General features: G+C 34.8%; 1 long non-coding RNA gene across 1 annotated transcript; it reads right to left on the reverse strand.

The window, feature by feature from the left end:
- Positions 1 to 823: 823 nt before the first annotated feature.
- On the reverse strand, positions 824 to 2980 carry LOC126911273 (uncharacterized). Its single transcript, XR_007705793.1, has 2 exons — positions 2831 to 2980; positions 824 to 907 (listed from the first exon to the last, which is right to left on the reverse strand). It is a non-coding gene; the product is annotated as an uncharacterized LOC126911273 (long non-coding RNA).
- Positions 2981 to 15130: the final 12150 nt, after the last annotated feature.

Genomic DNA, 15130 nt, shown 5'->3' on the forward strand with positions numbered 1-15130 from the left:
ACGTTGCCCCACATTTGGATCTTCTCCTGTGTCGTGGGTGCGTTTACAAACATACAAGTTCACATGCACATGACACCCAGACCCGAAACAACAATTTGTGGATCACACAAAGAGTTGCTTCGTGCGGGAATCGAATCCGCTACCCGTTGCGCGGCAGCCAGTTGCCCAGCCACCGCACCAACCGTGCAGTATAGTATGGATTTAACAAAAAGTAACAAATAGCAGCGACAATTCCTTTGGCAAAAGCATAAGATAAATTTTGAAAAGTTTTCAGTTGTACCACAAAATATAATTAGAGTAATTAGGCATTCTACTACATAGTATGAAACAAAGTCGTTTTCTTTGTCCCTATCTTCCCTACCCTTTGTATGCTCAAATCTTTAAAATGACGCAACGGATTTTAATGCAGTTTTTTTTTATTAGATAGAGTGATTCGAGAAGAAGGTACTCAGAGGTGCACATTATTGCACATAATGACACTGTACAATGTACACCCACTTTTCACAATTGGTGTTGTAAGTCCCAAGTAATAGGTGGTGAGCCTATTGCCGTGTACTGGACACATTTCCAGACTCTGTGCTACTACTGAGAAATTTTCGAAAAACCGTTCGGTCAACGAGGCATATTAACGATTTTTTTTACATCCAATGTTCTAAGAACGTATTATTTTTGTAAGACCTTATGTATGTAGACCCCACATTCAGTACAAATAAATGATTTCTATTTAATGTTTGTTGTGAAGAAGTAGCTTGGATGGATATTCTTTTCTGTAGTGCAATGATATTTAAATGACTGCAAAATGATAATATAAATTAAAAACGTATTTCTTTCAAGGCATTTTATTTTCAAAAATTGGGTAAAGGATCAACAAGTAGTCAAGGAGGACATCGCCTTCAATTTATTCAACCTTTACACATTCCCCTGTAGGTGTGCGCATCTCGCCGTTGATACAGCCCCCATTAAACACTGATCGCCGGCTTTCACCGGAGGTATCATCACTAGTAGCCCGTCTGTAGCTCTTATTTTTGTCAGTTGTGACTTCACAACTGACCAAGTTGCACAGAGCAAGCACAAAGAAAAACAGTAATATCTTGAAATTCATTTTTGTTTCAAAATTCAACTCGATCTAGTCAAGTCAAGAGAACACTGATATTCTGATCACTCGTGTTGACCATATTTATACGAAATTATATCAATTATTTACTATAATTCAGTTTGTTATAGTATTCAATTTGAACCAGAACATTAGAAAATGAGCACTTTTTATTGTACAAATTACCGTGACCACATCTGAAATTTAGTAGTTCGTTGTGTGAGTGAGGTTACTGGAGGCCCAACCCTTCCCAATCCCCGATTCTCCAACATCCTTTAACTTGCTTACCCCCAAAAGGATGGCAACGCATAGTATGTAAGGCCTTTGGTGTTTCGGATGTCCTTGAGCGGCGGCGCTTATCTTCAGAACTACTGGTCGAGTTGAATAATTATTTTTGTGTTGAATAGTGCATTTATCGAAGAAGGCTATAGACTATAAAACATCGCGCTATGACCAAGACTCCCTCTCGCCTCGCCCAAGGCGGGAGAAGCCATTGGATGATTTTCTCCCCTCGAAAAAAAAAAGAAACAAAAATAAGGCACTAATTGATTTGATGGCTTAAATAAAAACTTTTATAATAATAATGTTTGCAATATTCTATAGTTTAAAGTTGATTTTTAAAAGTTTTTTTTGCATTTTTCTTTGTTATACACCTACCATACCTTCCACCTCATTATCAATACAAATATTTCAAGGCCAAACATGGTGATTGCTCTAAACGCTCAAAGAGGAGGGAAGGTGAGTCTACGTACAGCAAATTCACTACTTCAGTGAAATCAAAACTAAATATTTTTTCAGTATTAGTATGTATTTATGTATTTTTTTAAACGTTTCCCCACATTAGGATTTTCTCCTGTGTCGTGGGTGCGTTTACAAACATACAAGTTCACATGCACATGACACTCAGACCCGAAACAACAATTTGTGGATCACACAAAGAGTTGCTTCGTGCGGGAATCGAACCCGCTACCCGTTGCGCGGCAGCCAGTTGCCCAGCCACCGCACCAACCGTGCAGTATAGTATGGATTAAAAAAAAGTAACGGATAGCAGCGACAATTCCTTTGGCAAAAGCATAAGATACATTTTGAAAAATTCCATAAATAAGTTTTCAGTTGTACCACAAAATATAATTAGAATAATTAGGCATTCTACTACATAGTATGAAACAAAGTCGTTTTCTCTGTCCCTATAACCCTTTGTATGCTCAAATCTTTAAAATGACGCAACGGATTTTAATGCCGTTTTTTTATTAGATAGAGTGATTCGAGAAGAAGGTACACAGAGATGCACATTATTGCACGTAATGACACTGTACAATATACACCCACTTTTCACAATTGGTGTTATAAGTCCCAAGTAATAGGCGGTGAACCTATTGCCGTGTACTGGGTACATATCCAGACTCTGTGATACTACTGAGAAATTTTCGAAAAACCGTTCGGTCAACGAGGCATATTAACGATTTTTTTACATCCAACGTTCTAAGATCGGAATATTTTTGTAAGACCTTATGATTGTAGACCCCACATTCAGTACAAATAAATGATTTCTATTTAATGTTTGTTGTGAAGAAGTAGCTTGGATGGATATTCTTTTCTGTAGTGCAATGATATTTAAATGAATGCAAAATGATAATATAAATTAAAAACGTATTTCTTTCAAGGCATTTTATTTTCAAAAATTGGGTAAAGGATCAACAAGTAGTCAAGGAGGACATCGCCTTAAATTTATTCAACCTTTACACATTCCCCTGTAGGTGTGCGCATCTCGCCGTTGATACAGCCCCCTTTAATCACTGATCGCCGGCTTTCGGAGGTATCATCACTAGTAGCCCGTCTGTAGCTCTTATTTTTGTCAGTTGTGACTTCACAACTGACCAAGTTGCACAGAGCAAGCACAAAGAAAAACAGTAAGAACTTGAAATTCATTTTTGTTTCAAAATTCAACTCGATCTACTCAAGTCAAGAGAACACTGATATTGTGATTACTCGTGTTGACCATATTTATACGAAATTATATCAATTATAGTAAATCAGTTTGTTATAGTATTCAATTTGAACCAGAACATTAGAAAATCAGCACTTTTTATTGTACAAATTACCGTGACCACATCTGAAATTTAGTAGTTCGTTGTGTGAGTGAGGTTACTGGAGGCCCAAACTTTCGTCTAAACGACGGCAACGCATAGTATGTAAGGCCTTTGGTGTTGCGGGTGTCCATGAGCGGCGGCGAATGCTTACCCTCAAGGGATCCGTCAGATCATTTACCTGCTTATACAATAAAAAACTAATTACAACTTATCACTAGACATCATCTCGTAAAGTTTTGTAGTAAATAAGTAATGCAGTACACAAGTCAATTCCAATAATTTTGCCGAAGACAATACCGGATGAATAGAAACCCAATTACGAGTATGTACCAATACTTTTAGATATCAGTGACATTGTAAAACATATATTTTTTAAAAGAGTAACGATGGAGTTTTTTCTTTTTCATCTCCATTCCATTCGAATGTACAATTTGGAACGAGCACCTAGCTTCACTGACAGACAGACTGGCTGACGGACTACAGTATATTTTTTGACGTTTCAAAAGTACCTGTGTATGGTTTTGGTTACATAAATACTACTCGACATTTTTGACACTCCATACATAGAACTGATTAAAAAAAACAATTTTTCGTCAAAATCAACCGTTTGAAAGTTAGACGCTCCAAAGTGTCAGTTTCGTCTATGATAGCATCTTAAAAGTTATAAAATTTGTATCCAGTAGCATAGCTGCTCCTCTATGTCACATCATAAAAATAACAGTATAACTAACTCTGTTCCTTGAAATAGTTTCGTAAATTGGATTAGAAGTTATAAATATATACATATAATAATATATACCTATATTTAAGATTATTTCAATTATTCATTATTCATATCGACACCAGCAATTTATACTACGCTAACTCAAAAAGCGTATTTTACAGTAGAGGCGTTTAAAGGGAAAAACGTGATAACTTTTACATTAATTAAGATACTTTTTTGAAATGACAATGCCAGATCCTGCCCCACTTAATTTCATCAATGTACAAGAAATGTAAATTAATCAAAATTATGCAATGAAAATAAGATCCTTGGTTACTTAATTATTATTCTGATAAAGTTGCGGATAAAAATTAGGAAATAAAAAGAATTTAAAAAATCCAAGGCCTATTTCCTGTATTTATCGCGACTATCTGCGTTTCTTAGTACGCTTGCACAAGGAACAAAACGAGTCATTCAATAAAAAAAAGATTTATTAATGTAATGTGTACGGATTGTAACATGAATTTGGTTTTAATACATACTATTAGTTGATTTAATTTTTTTATAATATATAATTATTATAATGAATGCATATTCTAATTATTATTTCGTGTTTGAAAGTTAGTGATTAGATGTAACGAAACGTCATTGGCGTGCGTGCGTCAGTTATGTCCAAAAAGTCATTATTTGACATTCGCTTCTGTTTACATTGTTGTTTCGTTATAACTATGAATTAAAAGTAGGATTACTAAAGGTGATATTGGTGATGACATTCCTGCCTTTCATAGCTGAACACCCTATGATAGCATTGTAATAATATAAAGCACTTAATTCAATTATTTCTACCATTATAACTGCAATTAACCTAAACTGGTACCTAACCTAAATGTAATATTTTGTTCTTAGATTTATATAGAAACCGCAAGGTCTAAAGGCTTTTAATCATGTTTTAAGTTATCACTAATAGAGCAGCAATAGAATGCTACATTTGGCATGCCTGTACACTATATTTTTTTGGTGGGGCAAAACTCTATAGAGATTCTGGCATTGTCATTGTCATTGTCATTGTCATTGTCATTGGTATGCTTAATATTTAATTTATTCATTGTAATATCTCATATTTATATTTCCTTACTTATTTCTGTTTTTTGATTTAGCGCAAGTTAGCCGTATATAAACGTAATTCATCAAAAAAATGTTACATCTTATACACGTCTAACTTATGTTAGCGTAGTGTAGTACGGGAGGTCGTAGTGCATGATCAATCATCTGATGCATATTTCAATATTTTTATAAAGAACATGTACTTACTTACAAAAAGAATAGTCAACGTACCATTAATAAACTAATTAATACGTTAACACATAAGTATTTACTATGTAAAAGTCGCTAAGTTGTTCATTGTACAAACGAACAAGTATACGAACGCACTAAACTACGCTAACTATGAGTTAGCGCAGTGTTGCACAGATTTTGACCAAAGTGATACCCGGGCACACTCCGCTAATAATAGTTGGCGTAATATAAATCGAGTGATTTCAAAAAGTACCTTTACTTAGCGTTTTATAAGATTTGTAACTTTCTTATTTTTGCATATTTCTTCTCAATTTTTTATGACGTATGTAAACCCACATTTTAAGCAACGTGGCATAAAAAAAGTTTTTTCCAAATTTCGAGTTAGCGTAGTATTAATTGCTGGTGTCGATTGGCCTATTGCCGTGTACTGGGTACATTTCCAGACTCTGTGATACTAGACTACTGAGAAATTTTCGAAAAACCGAAAAAAGCCCACTAATACTTTGCCCGACCTGGGAATCGAACCCGAGAGCTTCTTGCCTCCGGCATTCCTTCTGCAACCATTCGGTCAACGAGGCAGTCAATTATTATTATATTTGATTTTTTTATTAGATTCAACGTTCTAAGTACGGAATATTTTTGTAAGACCTTATGTATGTACCTACATTCAGTGCAAATTAATGATTTCTATTTAATGTTTGTCGTGAAGAAGTAGCTTGGATGGATATTCTTTTCTGTAGTGCAATGATATTTAAATGACTGCAAAATGATAATATAAATTAAAAACGTATATCTTTCAAGGCATTTTATTTTCAAAAATTGGGTAAAGGATCAACAAGTAGTCTAGGAGGACATCGCCTTCAATTTATTCAACCTTTACACATTCCCCTGTAGGTGTGCGCATCTCGCCGTTGATACAGCCCCCATTAAACACTGATCGCCGGCTTTCACTGGTATCATCACTAGCCCGTCTGTAGCTCTTATTTTTGTCAGTTGTGACTTCACAACTGACCAAGTTGCACAGAGCAAGCACAAAGAAAAACAGTAAGAACTTGAAATTCATTGTTGTTTCAAAATTCAACTCGATCTAGTCAAGTCAAGAGAACACTGATATTCTGATCACTCGTGTTGACCATATTTATACGAAATTATATCAATTATAGTAAATCAGTTTGTTATAGTATTCAATTTGAACCAGAACATTAGAAAATGAGCACTTTTTATTGTACAAATTACCGTGACCACATCTGAAATTTAGTAGTTCGTTGTGTGAGTGAGGTTACTGGAGGCCCAACCCTTCCCAATCCCCGATTCTCCAACATCCTTTAACTTGCTTACCACCAAAAGGACGGCAACGCATAGTATGTAAGGCCTTTGATGTTATGGGTGTCCATGAGCGGCGGCGAATGCTTACCCTCAAGGGATCCGTCAGATCATTTACCTGCTTATACAATAAAAAAACAATTACAACTTATCACTAGACATCATCTCGTAAAGTTTTGTAGTAAATAAGTAAATTCCACAAGTAAATTCCAATATTTTTGCCGAAGACAATACCGGATGAATAGAAACCCAATTACGAGTATGTACCAATACTTTTAGATATCAGTGACATTGTAAAACATATATTTTTTAAAAGAGTAACGATGGAGTTTTTTCTTTTTCATCTCCATTCCATTCGAATGTACAATTTGGAACGAGCACCTAGCTTCACTGACAGACAGGCTGGCTGACGGACTACAGTATATTTTTTGACGTTTCAAAAGTACCTGTGTATGGTTTTGGTTACATAAATACTACTCGACATTTTTGACACTCCATACATGGAACTGATTAAAAAAAAACAATTTTTCGTCAAAATCAACCGTTTGAAAGTTAGACGCTTCCAAAGTGGAAAAATAAGTGACTCTCTAACTTTTAAAATAAGAGAGTGAAAAAACTAAAAAAATATATGCTGTAGATTTCAATAGAAACTAACAACGAAAATTGGTTTGAACGAGATATCATTATTAGTTTTTAAGAAATAAAACATTTCCAAAAACCGCAAATATAACTTTGTCGTTCAAACAAACACTATGTAAAACCAAGTTATTTTGTAACTTTTATAATATGTCATCTATTTGCTGTTACGGAACCCTTCATGGGCGAGTCCGACTCGCACTTGGCCGGTTTTTTATAGATAGAATGATTCAAGAGGAAGCTTTATATAAGTGTTACGGTAAATCTGATCAATTGAAAATTATTAATAATTATACAAAATTATTAATTTGCCAAAACATTTACCAAATCATGTTTTGGTAAATGTGAATAATCGATCGAAATTTATTACTTTTAGTAGTAATTATTAATAATTCACGACACATATTGGTGAAAGTAATAAAATAAATAAAAACCTAATGTTTTTTGACCAGCAGGTATTTATTTATAATATTAAACACAGTCTTACGATTATATTAATTAGAAATCACACAAACAAAGTTACCTGTACTTGCTTTAAAACGAAAGGACAACATATTCACACATTCTGAAATGAAATATTAAATAGTGCCCGTCTAGGGTACATTTATCTGGGCTCGCTGTCATTGCAGCGGTAAGTCCCCTCTTTTATTAGTGGCTAGAGAGGCACCACGACGTCCTCACCTAACGGTTGACGCAGGTGCTTACCGGACATGGGAGTTTGGGTAGGTTCCTGTTTCTGATTGGGGATCTGTAGGAACGGGGTGGTTTTTAAACACTAAAAGTCTGACACTCCCTCGTGCCTCGCCAAAAAGGGCACATTTGTCACAAAATTAACGATAAAATCGGATTAACGGTCAAATCTACCATCGAACTTATACAAGAAAGTCTTTCGTGGTACATAAAATTGTGACAAAACTAAAATTAAATAATTATTGTTTCATTAACAAAATCAACACGAATCCTAAATCCTAATCATCAACAATCATATTTGGTTTGCCTGTAAATCTTGGCCACTTATTACATTCATCACTACTAGGGTAAAATTATTAATAATAACCAACAAAAGTGATTAATTTATCACTTTTACCTCGAGTTTCGGTAATTATTAATAATCATAGAGAATTATTAATAATTTTCAATTATTCACTCTTACCGTAACATATACATAATAATTATATCACCATTGCACCCATGTGAAGCTGGGGTGGGTAGTAAAAAATAACAAAAGTTTCGTCTATGATAGCATCTTAAAAGTTATAAAATTTGTATCCAGTAGCATAGCTACTCCTGTATGTCACATCATAAAAATAACAGTATAACTAACTCTGTTCCTTGAAATAGTTTCGTAAATTGGATTAGAAGTTATAAATATATACCTTTATTTAAGATTATTTCAATTATTCATTATTCATATACTATATTTTCACGCCCTTTATCCCCGAAGCGGTAGACAGAGGTGCACATTATTGCACGTAATGACACTGTACAATGTACACCCACTTTTCACAATTGGTGTTGTAAGTCCCAAGTAATAGGTGGTGAGCCTATTGCCGTGTACTGGGTACATTTCCAGACTCTGTGCTACTACTGAGAAATTTTCGAAAAACCGAAAAAAGCCCACTAATACTTTGCCCGACCTTGGAATCGAACCCGAGAGCTTTTTGCCTCCGGCATTCGCAATTGCAACCATTCGGCCAACGAGGCAGTCAATTATATTTGAATTTTTTTTTAGATTCAACGTTCTAAGAACGGAATATTTTTGTAAGACCTTATGTATGTAGACCCAACATTCAGTACAAATAAATGATTTCTATTTAATGTTTGTTGTGAAGAAGTAGCTTGGATGGATATTCTTTTCTGTAGTGCAATGATATTTAAATGACTGCAAAATGATAATATAAATAAAAAATGTATTTATTTCAAGGCATTTTATTTTCAAAAATTGGGTAAAGGATCAACAAGTAGTCAAGGAGGACATCGCCTTCAATTTATTCAACCTTTACACACTCCCCTGTAGGTGTGCGCATCTCGCCGTTGATACAGCCGCCATTAAACACTGATCGCCGGCTTTCGGAGGTATCATCACTAGCCCGTCTGTAGCTCTTATTTTTGTCAGTTGTGACTTCACAACTGACCAAGTTGCACAGAGCAAGCACAAAGAAAAACAGTAAGAACTTGAAATTCATTTTTGTTTCAAAATTCAACTCGATCTAGTCAAGTCAAGAGAACACTGATATTCTGATCACTCGTGTTGACCATATTTATACGAAATTATATCAATTATAGTAAATCAGTTTGTTATAGTTTTCAATTTGAACCAGAACATTAGAAAATGAGCACTTTTTTTGTACAAATTACCGTGACCACATCTGAAATTTAGTAGTTCGTTGTGTGAGTGAGGTTACTGGAGGCCCAACCCTTCCCAATCCCCGATTCTCCAACATCCTTTAACTTGCTTACCCCCAAAAGGACGGCAACGCATAGTATGTAAGGCCTTTGCTGTTTTGGGTGTCCATGAGCGGCGGCGAATGCTTACCCTCAAGGGATCCGTCAGATCATTTACCTGCTTATACAATAAAAAAACAATTACAACTTATCACTAGACATCATCATCTCGTAAAGTTTTGTAGTAAATAAGTAATGCAGTACTCAAGTCAATTCCAATATTTTTGCCGAAGACAATACCGGATGAATAGAAACCCAATTACGAGTATGCACCAATACTTTTAGATATCAGTGACATTGTAAAACATATATTTTTTAAAAGAGTAACGATGGAGTTTTTTCTTTTTCATCTCCATTCCATTCGAATGTACAATTTGGAACGAGCACCTAGCTTCACTGACAGACAGACTGGCTGACGGACTACAGTATATTTTTTGACGTTTCAAAAGTACCTGTGTATGGTTTTGGTTACATAAATACTACTCGACATTTTTGACACTCCACACATGGAACTGATAAAAAAAAAAATCGAAATTTTTTTTCAAAATCAACCGTTTGAAAGTTAGACGCTTCCAAAGTGGAAAAATAAGTGTCCCCCCTATAGCTTTTAAAATAAGACAGTGAGAAAACTAAAAAAAATATATGCTGTAGATTTTAATAGAAACTAACAACGAAAATTGGTTTGAACGAGATATCATTATTAGTTTTTAAGAAATAAAACATTTCCAAAAACCGCAAATATAACTTTGTCGTTCATACAAACACTATGTAAAACCAAGTTATTTTGTAACTTTTATAATATGTCATCTACTTGCTGTTACGGAACCCTTCATGGGCGAGTCCGACTCGCACTTGGCCGGTTTTTTATTAGATAGAGTGATTCGAGAAGAAGGTTTATATACATAATAATTATATCACCATTGCACCCATGTGAAGCTGTGGTGGGTCGCTAGTAAAAAATAACAAAAGTTTCGTCTATGATAGCATCTTAAAAGTTATAAAATTTGTATCCAGTAGCATAGCTACTCCTGTATGTCACATCATAAAAATAACAGTATAACTAACTCTGTTCCTTGAAATAGTTTCGTAAATTGGATTAGAAGTTATAAATATATACCTATATTTAAGATTATTTCAATTATTCATATACTTTCACGCCCTTTATCCCCGAAGCGGTAGACAGAGGTGCACATTATTGCACGTAATGACACTGTACAATGTACACCCACTTTTCACAATTGGTGTTGTAAGTCCCAAGTAATAGGCGGTGAGCCTATTGCCGTGTACTGGGTACATTTCCAGACTCTGTGATACTAGACTACTGAGAAATTTTCGAAAAACCGAAAAAACCCACTAATACTTTGCCCGACCTGGGAATCGAACCCGAGAGCTTCTTGCCTCCGGCATTCCTTCTGCAACCATTCGGTCAACGAGGCAGTCAATTATTATTATATTTGATATTTTTTTTTTAGATTCAACGTTCTAAGAACGGAATATTTTTGTAAGACCTTATGTATGTAGACCCCACATTCAGTACAAATAAATGATTTCTATTTAATGTTTGTTGTGAAGAAGTAGCTTGGATGGATATTCTTTTCTGTAGTGCAATGATATTTAAATGACTGCAAAATCTTTATATATATAATTCTTCTGTAAGTGTGTATGTCACTGAACTTCTTTTAAACGACTGGACTGATTATGATGAAATTTTTTGTGTGTGTTCAAGGGGATCTGAGAATGGTTTAGATTCACAATTTTGTCCGCTGGACAATGTTTTTTTTAAATAATTTTTAATTTATTAGTAGTTGTTGATTTTGGAATGTTTTACATTAGATCGGACAGACGGCGCTACCATCGCAGTGTCAAATATTAATGACGTTAGATATTGTCATAACATTTGAATAATAATTTTCATCAAAATGGTCCAGAATGTTTTAGCTTACGAGTATTAAAAAAGTTTAAAATTTTCAAATTAAAGACGTGTAGACAGGACAACGTCTGTCGGGTCCGCTAGTGATAATATAAATTAAAAAAGTATATCTTTCAAGGCATTTTATTTTCAAAAATTGGGTAAAGGATCAACAAGTAGTCAAGGAGGACATCGCCTTCAATTTATTCAACCTTTACACATTCCCCTGTAGGTGTGCGCATCTCGCCGTTGATAAAAAAAAGTCCTGCAAGGCAGACTCTTACGGTCTGTGGATATGATGTGGTGAATATGTTCTAAAGAAGTGGTTTGGTTGAAGGTTCTGTCTACTCCAGGGTAGTAAGTAATAGTTTCACACAAATGACAGGAAAAAAATGAAAAAAAAACACATTTATTACAGATTTGTATTTTTCGAAATAAGGTAATTTTTAATTAGGTTTCTTCGGAATGATTTTGGTGCAGTCATTTCCAAAGCGTACGTAGCCAGCAATACAGCCCCCATTAAACACTGATCGCCGGCTTTCACCGGAGGTATCATCACTAGCCCGTTCGTAGCTCTTATTTTTGTCGACTTTGACTTCACAACTGACCAAGTTGCACAGAGCAAGCACAAAGAAAAACAGTAATATCTTGAAATTCATTTTTGTTTCAAAATTCAACTCGATCTAGTCAAGTCAAGAGAACACTGATATTCTGATCACTCGTGTTGACCATATTTATACGAAATTATATCAATTATAGTAAATCAGTTTGTTATAGTATTCAGTTTGAACCAGAAAATTAGAAAATCAGCACTTTTTATTGTAGATACAAATTGCCGTGACCATATCTGAAATTTAGTTATCATCACATTACATTTTACAATTTTGAAAATAATTGACAATTAGGTACTTATAAAATATATCTCGTTAAGTTGAATCGAGCACACAATTCAATCATTATATTATAACGCGGAGATAATTATATTTAAGAGCAATTATTTTTGTCATGCAGGGTAAAGATTACGGTATGGTTTGTTATTGTGTCCCACGCTGGACTGCGCGGCTGGCGTGGTGGCTGAGCAACCGACTGTCGCTCAACTGTGGTGAGTTTGTTGAATCCCGCATGGAGATACTCTATGTGTGATCACAAAATGGTGTTCGGGGTCTGGGTGTATATAAAACTGAATATCTGTAAACTCAGCCACGAAACAGTAAATCCCTGGGACAAAAATAAATGTGTGTATTTCAGTTTTTTAAAGTAAGTGTAACATTGTATAATGTATATATCTATACTTATTTATAAAGCTGAAAAGTTTGTTTGTTTGATTGCTTATTTGTTCGTTTGGACGCGCTTATCTTTGAAGTACTGGTGTCAATTTAAATAATTATTTATTGTGTTACATAGTCTATTAGGAATTAAGAAGGAAGACCATGTACCTATAGGCTATAAAACATCACATTGCGATCAATTATAGAAGCCTAGAAGCGGGTATAACGCCGTGGGTGTAGCTAGTTACAGTAACATTTATCAGAAAATCACAATTTACAACAAAAGACCGGGAATTTTGCGATCTAAACGAAACTTATTGAAAAGGCAAAAATTTCCGGAGCCCGTACATCAGAGGTCAACGTGACCTCGCATGAATCAAATTTATCATCACAAAGGTATCGAAAAAGATTCATCAAAGACTTTGTCCTGAAAAATCGTCACGTACCTTCAATTTTCAGAATATTTTAATTTCCGGCCGGACGGTCTGTGACGTATTGGCTTTCAAACGATAGACTGAAATCGCTTTCAGGGAAATTCGAGGATCACAACCTGTACTTATGTTGTACAAGGGAATTTTCGTTATATTATCATCTAAATAGTAAAGTAATCTAAAAATATTTATAGTATTCTTTGCAGACATCCAATTTATATATCGTTTCAATATCATCATTTTCTTTTAACTTTCATAGTTGTATATGCAAGGTTCGACGACTGAGAACGAGCTTTGATTGGGTCCAGTGTACCGTTACAGTGATCCGGCAATACTGCAGTAATCAGTGCTGGCTGTTGTTTAGCAATATGTTTTTTTTTATACCACGACGGTGGCAAAATAGCTAACGGCCCATCAAACGGTATGGGGACCTAAGCCTATGAACGCTTGCAACAATTGAGACATTACTTGTATTTGTAGTTTGTATTATATTTTTGTAGTTATATTGTTACTTACCCTACCATATTTCGAACGGTTACTATTTCCTAACACTATAAAAGAACATTATACATTGTAGATTGTATGTCTTTATTACAATAGTAACAAAGATATACAATCAATCAGATGTATAATCTTAAGTACCTGAGGATTATATAAAAACAAATACTAAAAATAATATACACATAAAATAAAGGCAGAACGCCTACGAGAATTAATGTATTCCGTATTTATTTTGCTAATCCTACCGTGTCTGCGAACAGTTTCAAATGAAAACAAAATATTGTTTCAGGCCTGAATCCCCGCGTTGGATTTTGTGAAAACAAGTTTCAATGATTTCGATGAATTCACTAGAAGCCTGCTTCTAACTGTTTTGAATAAACTTTATGTACTTTATCGCGGGAAGTAAATAACGACATACAAAGCTAAAAATAGCCTTCCAGAACACTCAAAGAAGATTAATTCAATCTTGACAAGTTAAAGTATTGTGGAAAGGAGAATGGCAGGTTTGTATGGGAGTTTCGTACAGCAAAAAATTTTCGTGTTCCCGAATATTTTTGGGTTTAATTGGTAGTAAACATGATTGGAAAGCCCTATAAAAATTCTCAGATTTTTAGAAGTTGGGAGATAAGAGATATAGCCAGTTTTATGTTTGAGGTTAGGTTTGTCTATGGTCAATGGGAATATTCTGTAAATATGGATATTTTACAAGATTTTCATATTATTTATAAGGTAGAATATACATATAATAGGTATGGGCTAGTAGAGAAGCTTGTTGTTAATAATATCAAAAGCACAGGTCAATCGCCAAGGTTAAGCAACCCTTGCCGACTTTGGTGTGTGGATGGGTGACCATCATAGAAAGTCTCCTTCGTGTTTCGGAAGGAGAAAGAGTAGGAAGAAAAGAAATGACTTATGGAACATTTATCTTGTAATAAAGTAAGCTACTATCATCATTATCTAGAGTTTGTTTCGCGTTGGCGTTGTATTTCGTTGAGTGAGTGAGGTTACCGGAGGCGCAATTACCCCTTCCCTAACAACCCTTAAATTCCGAACCCCTAAAAGGCCGGCAACGTACTTCTAACGCCTCAGGTGTACATGGGCGGCGGCGATTGCTTACCATCAGATGATCCGTCTGCTCGTTTACCAACTTATTGCATAAAAAAGGTTAATTGCTTAAGCTTAATTGTAGTACTTTAGTAAGTTTATTCAGTTTGAGAATATTTATCTATAGAAGGGTCTCATTTCTATTGAGAGGTGGTCCCAACATTACCCTTTGTTCTTTATCATGTGTAAGCACTAAGCACATAAACATTGTTTAAATGAAAAAGAATATAGGAAGTTGATAAATTGACATGAGAATTTACCCATTCAGTAGCGTGCTTAAGGAGTGACCTATGTCCAGCAGCGGTCTACAATAGTTTGATAATGATTAAGA

Source organism: Spodoptera frugiperda, chromosome 12 (assembly GCF_023101765.2).
Source record: "Spodoptera frugiperda isolate SF20-4 chromosome 12, AGI-APGP_CSIRO_Sfru_2.0, whole genome shotgun sequence".
NCBI lineage: Eukaryota > Metazoa > Arthropoda > Insecta > Lepidoptera > Noctuidae > Spodoptera > Spodoptera frugiperda.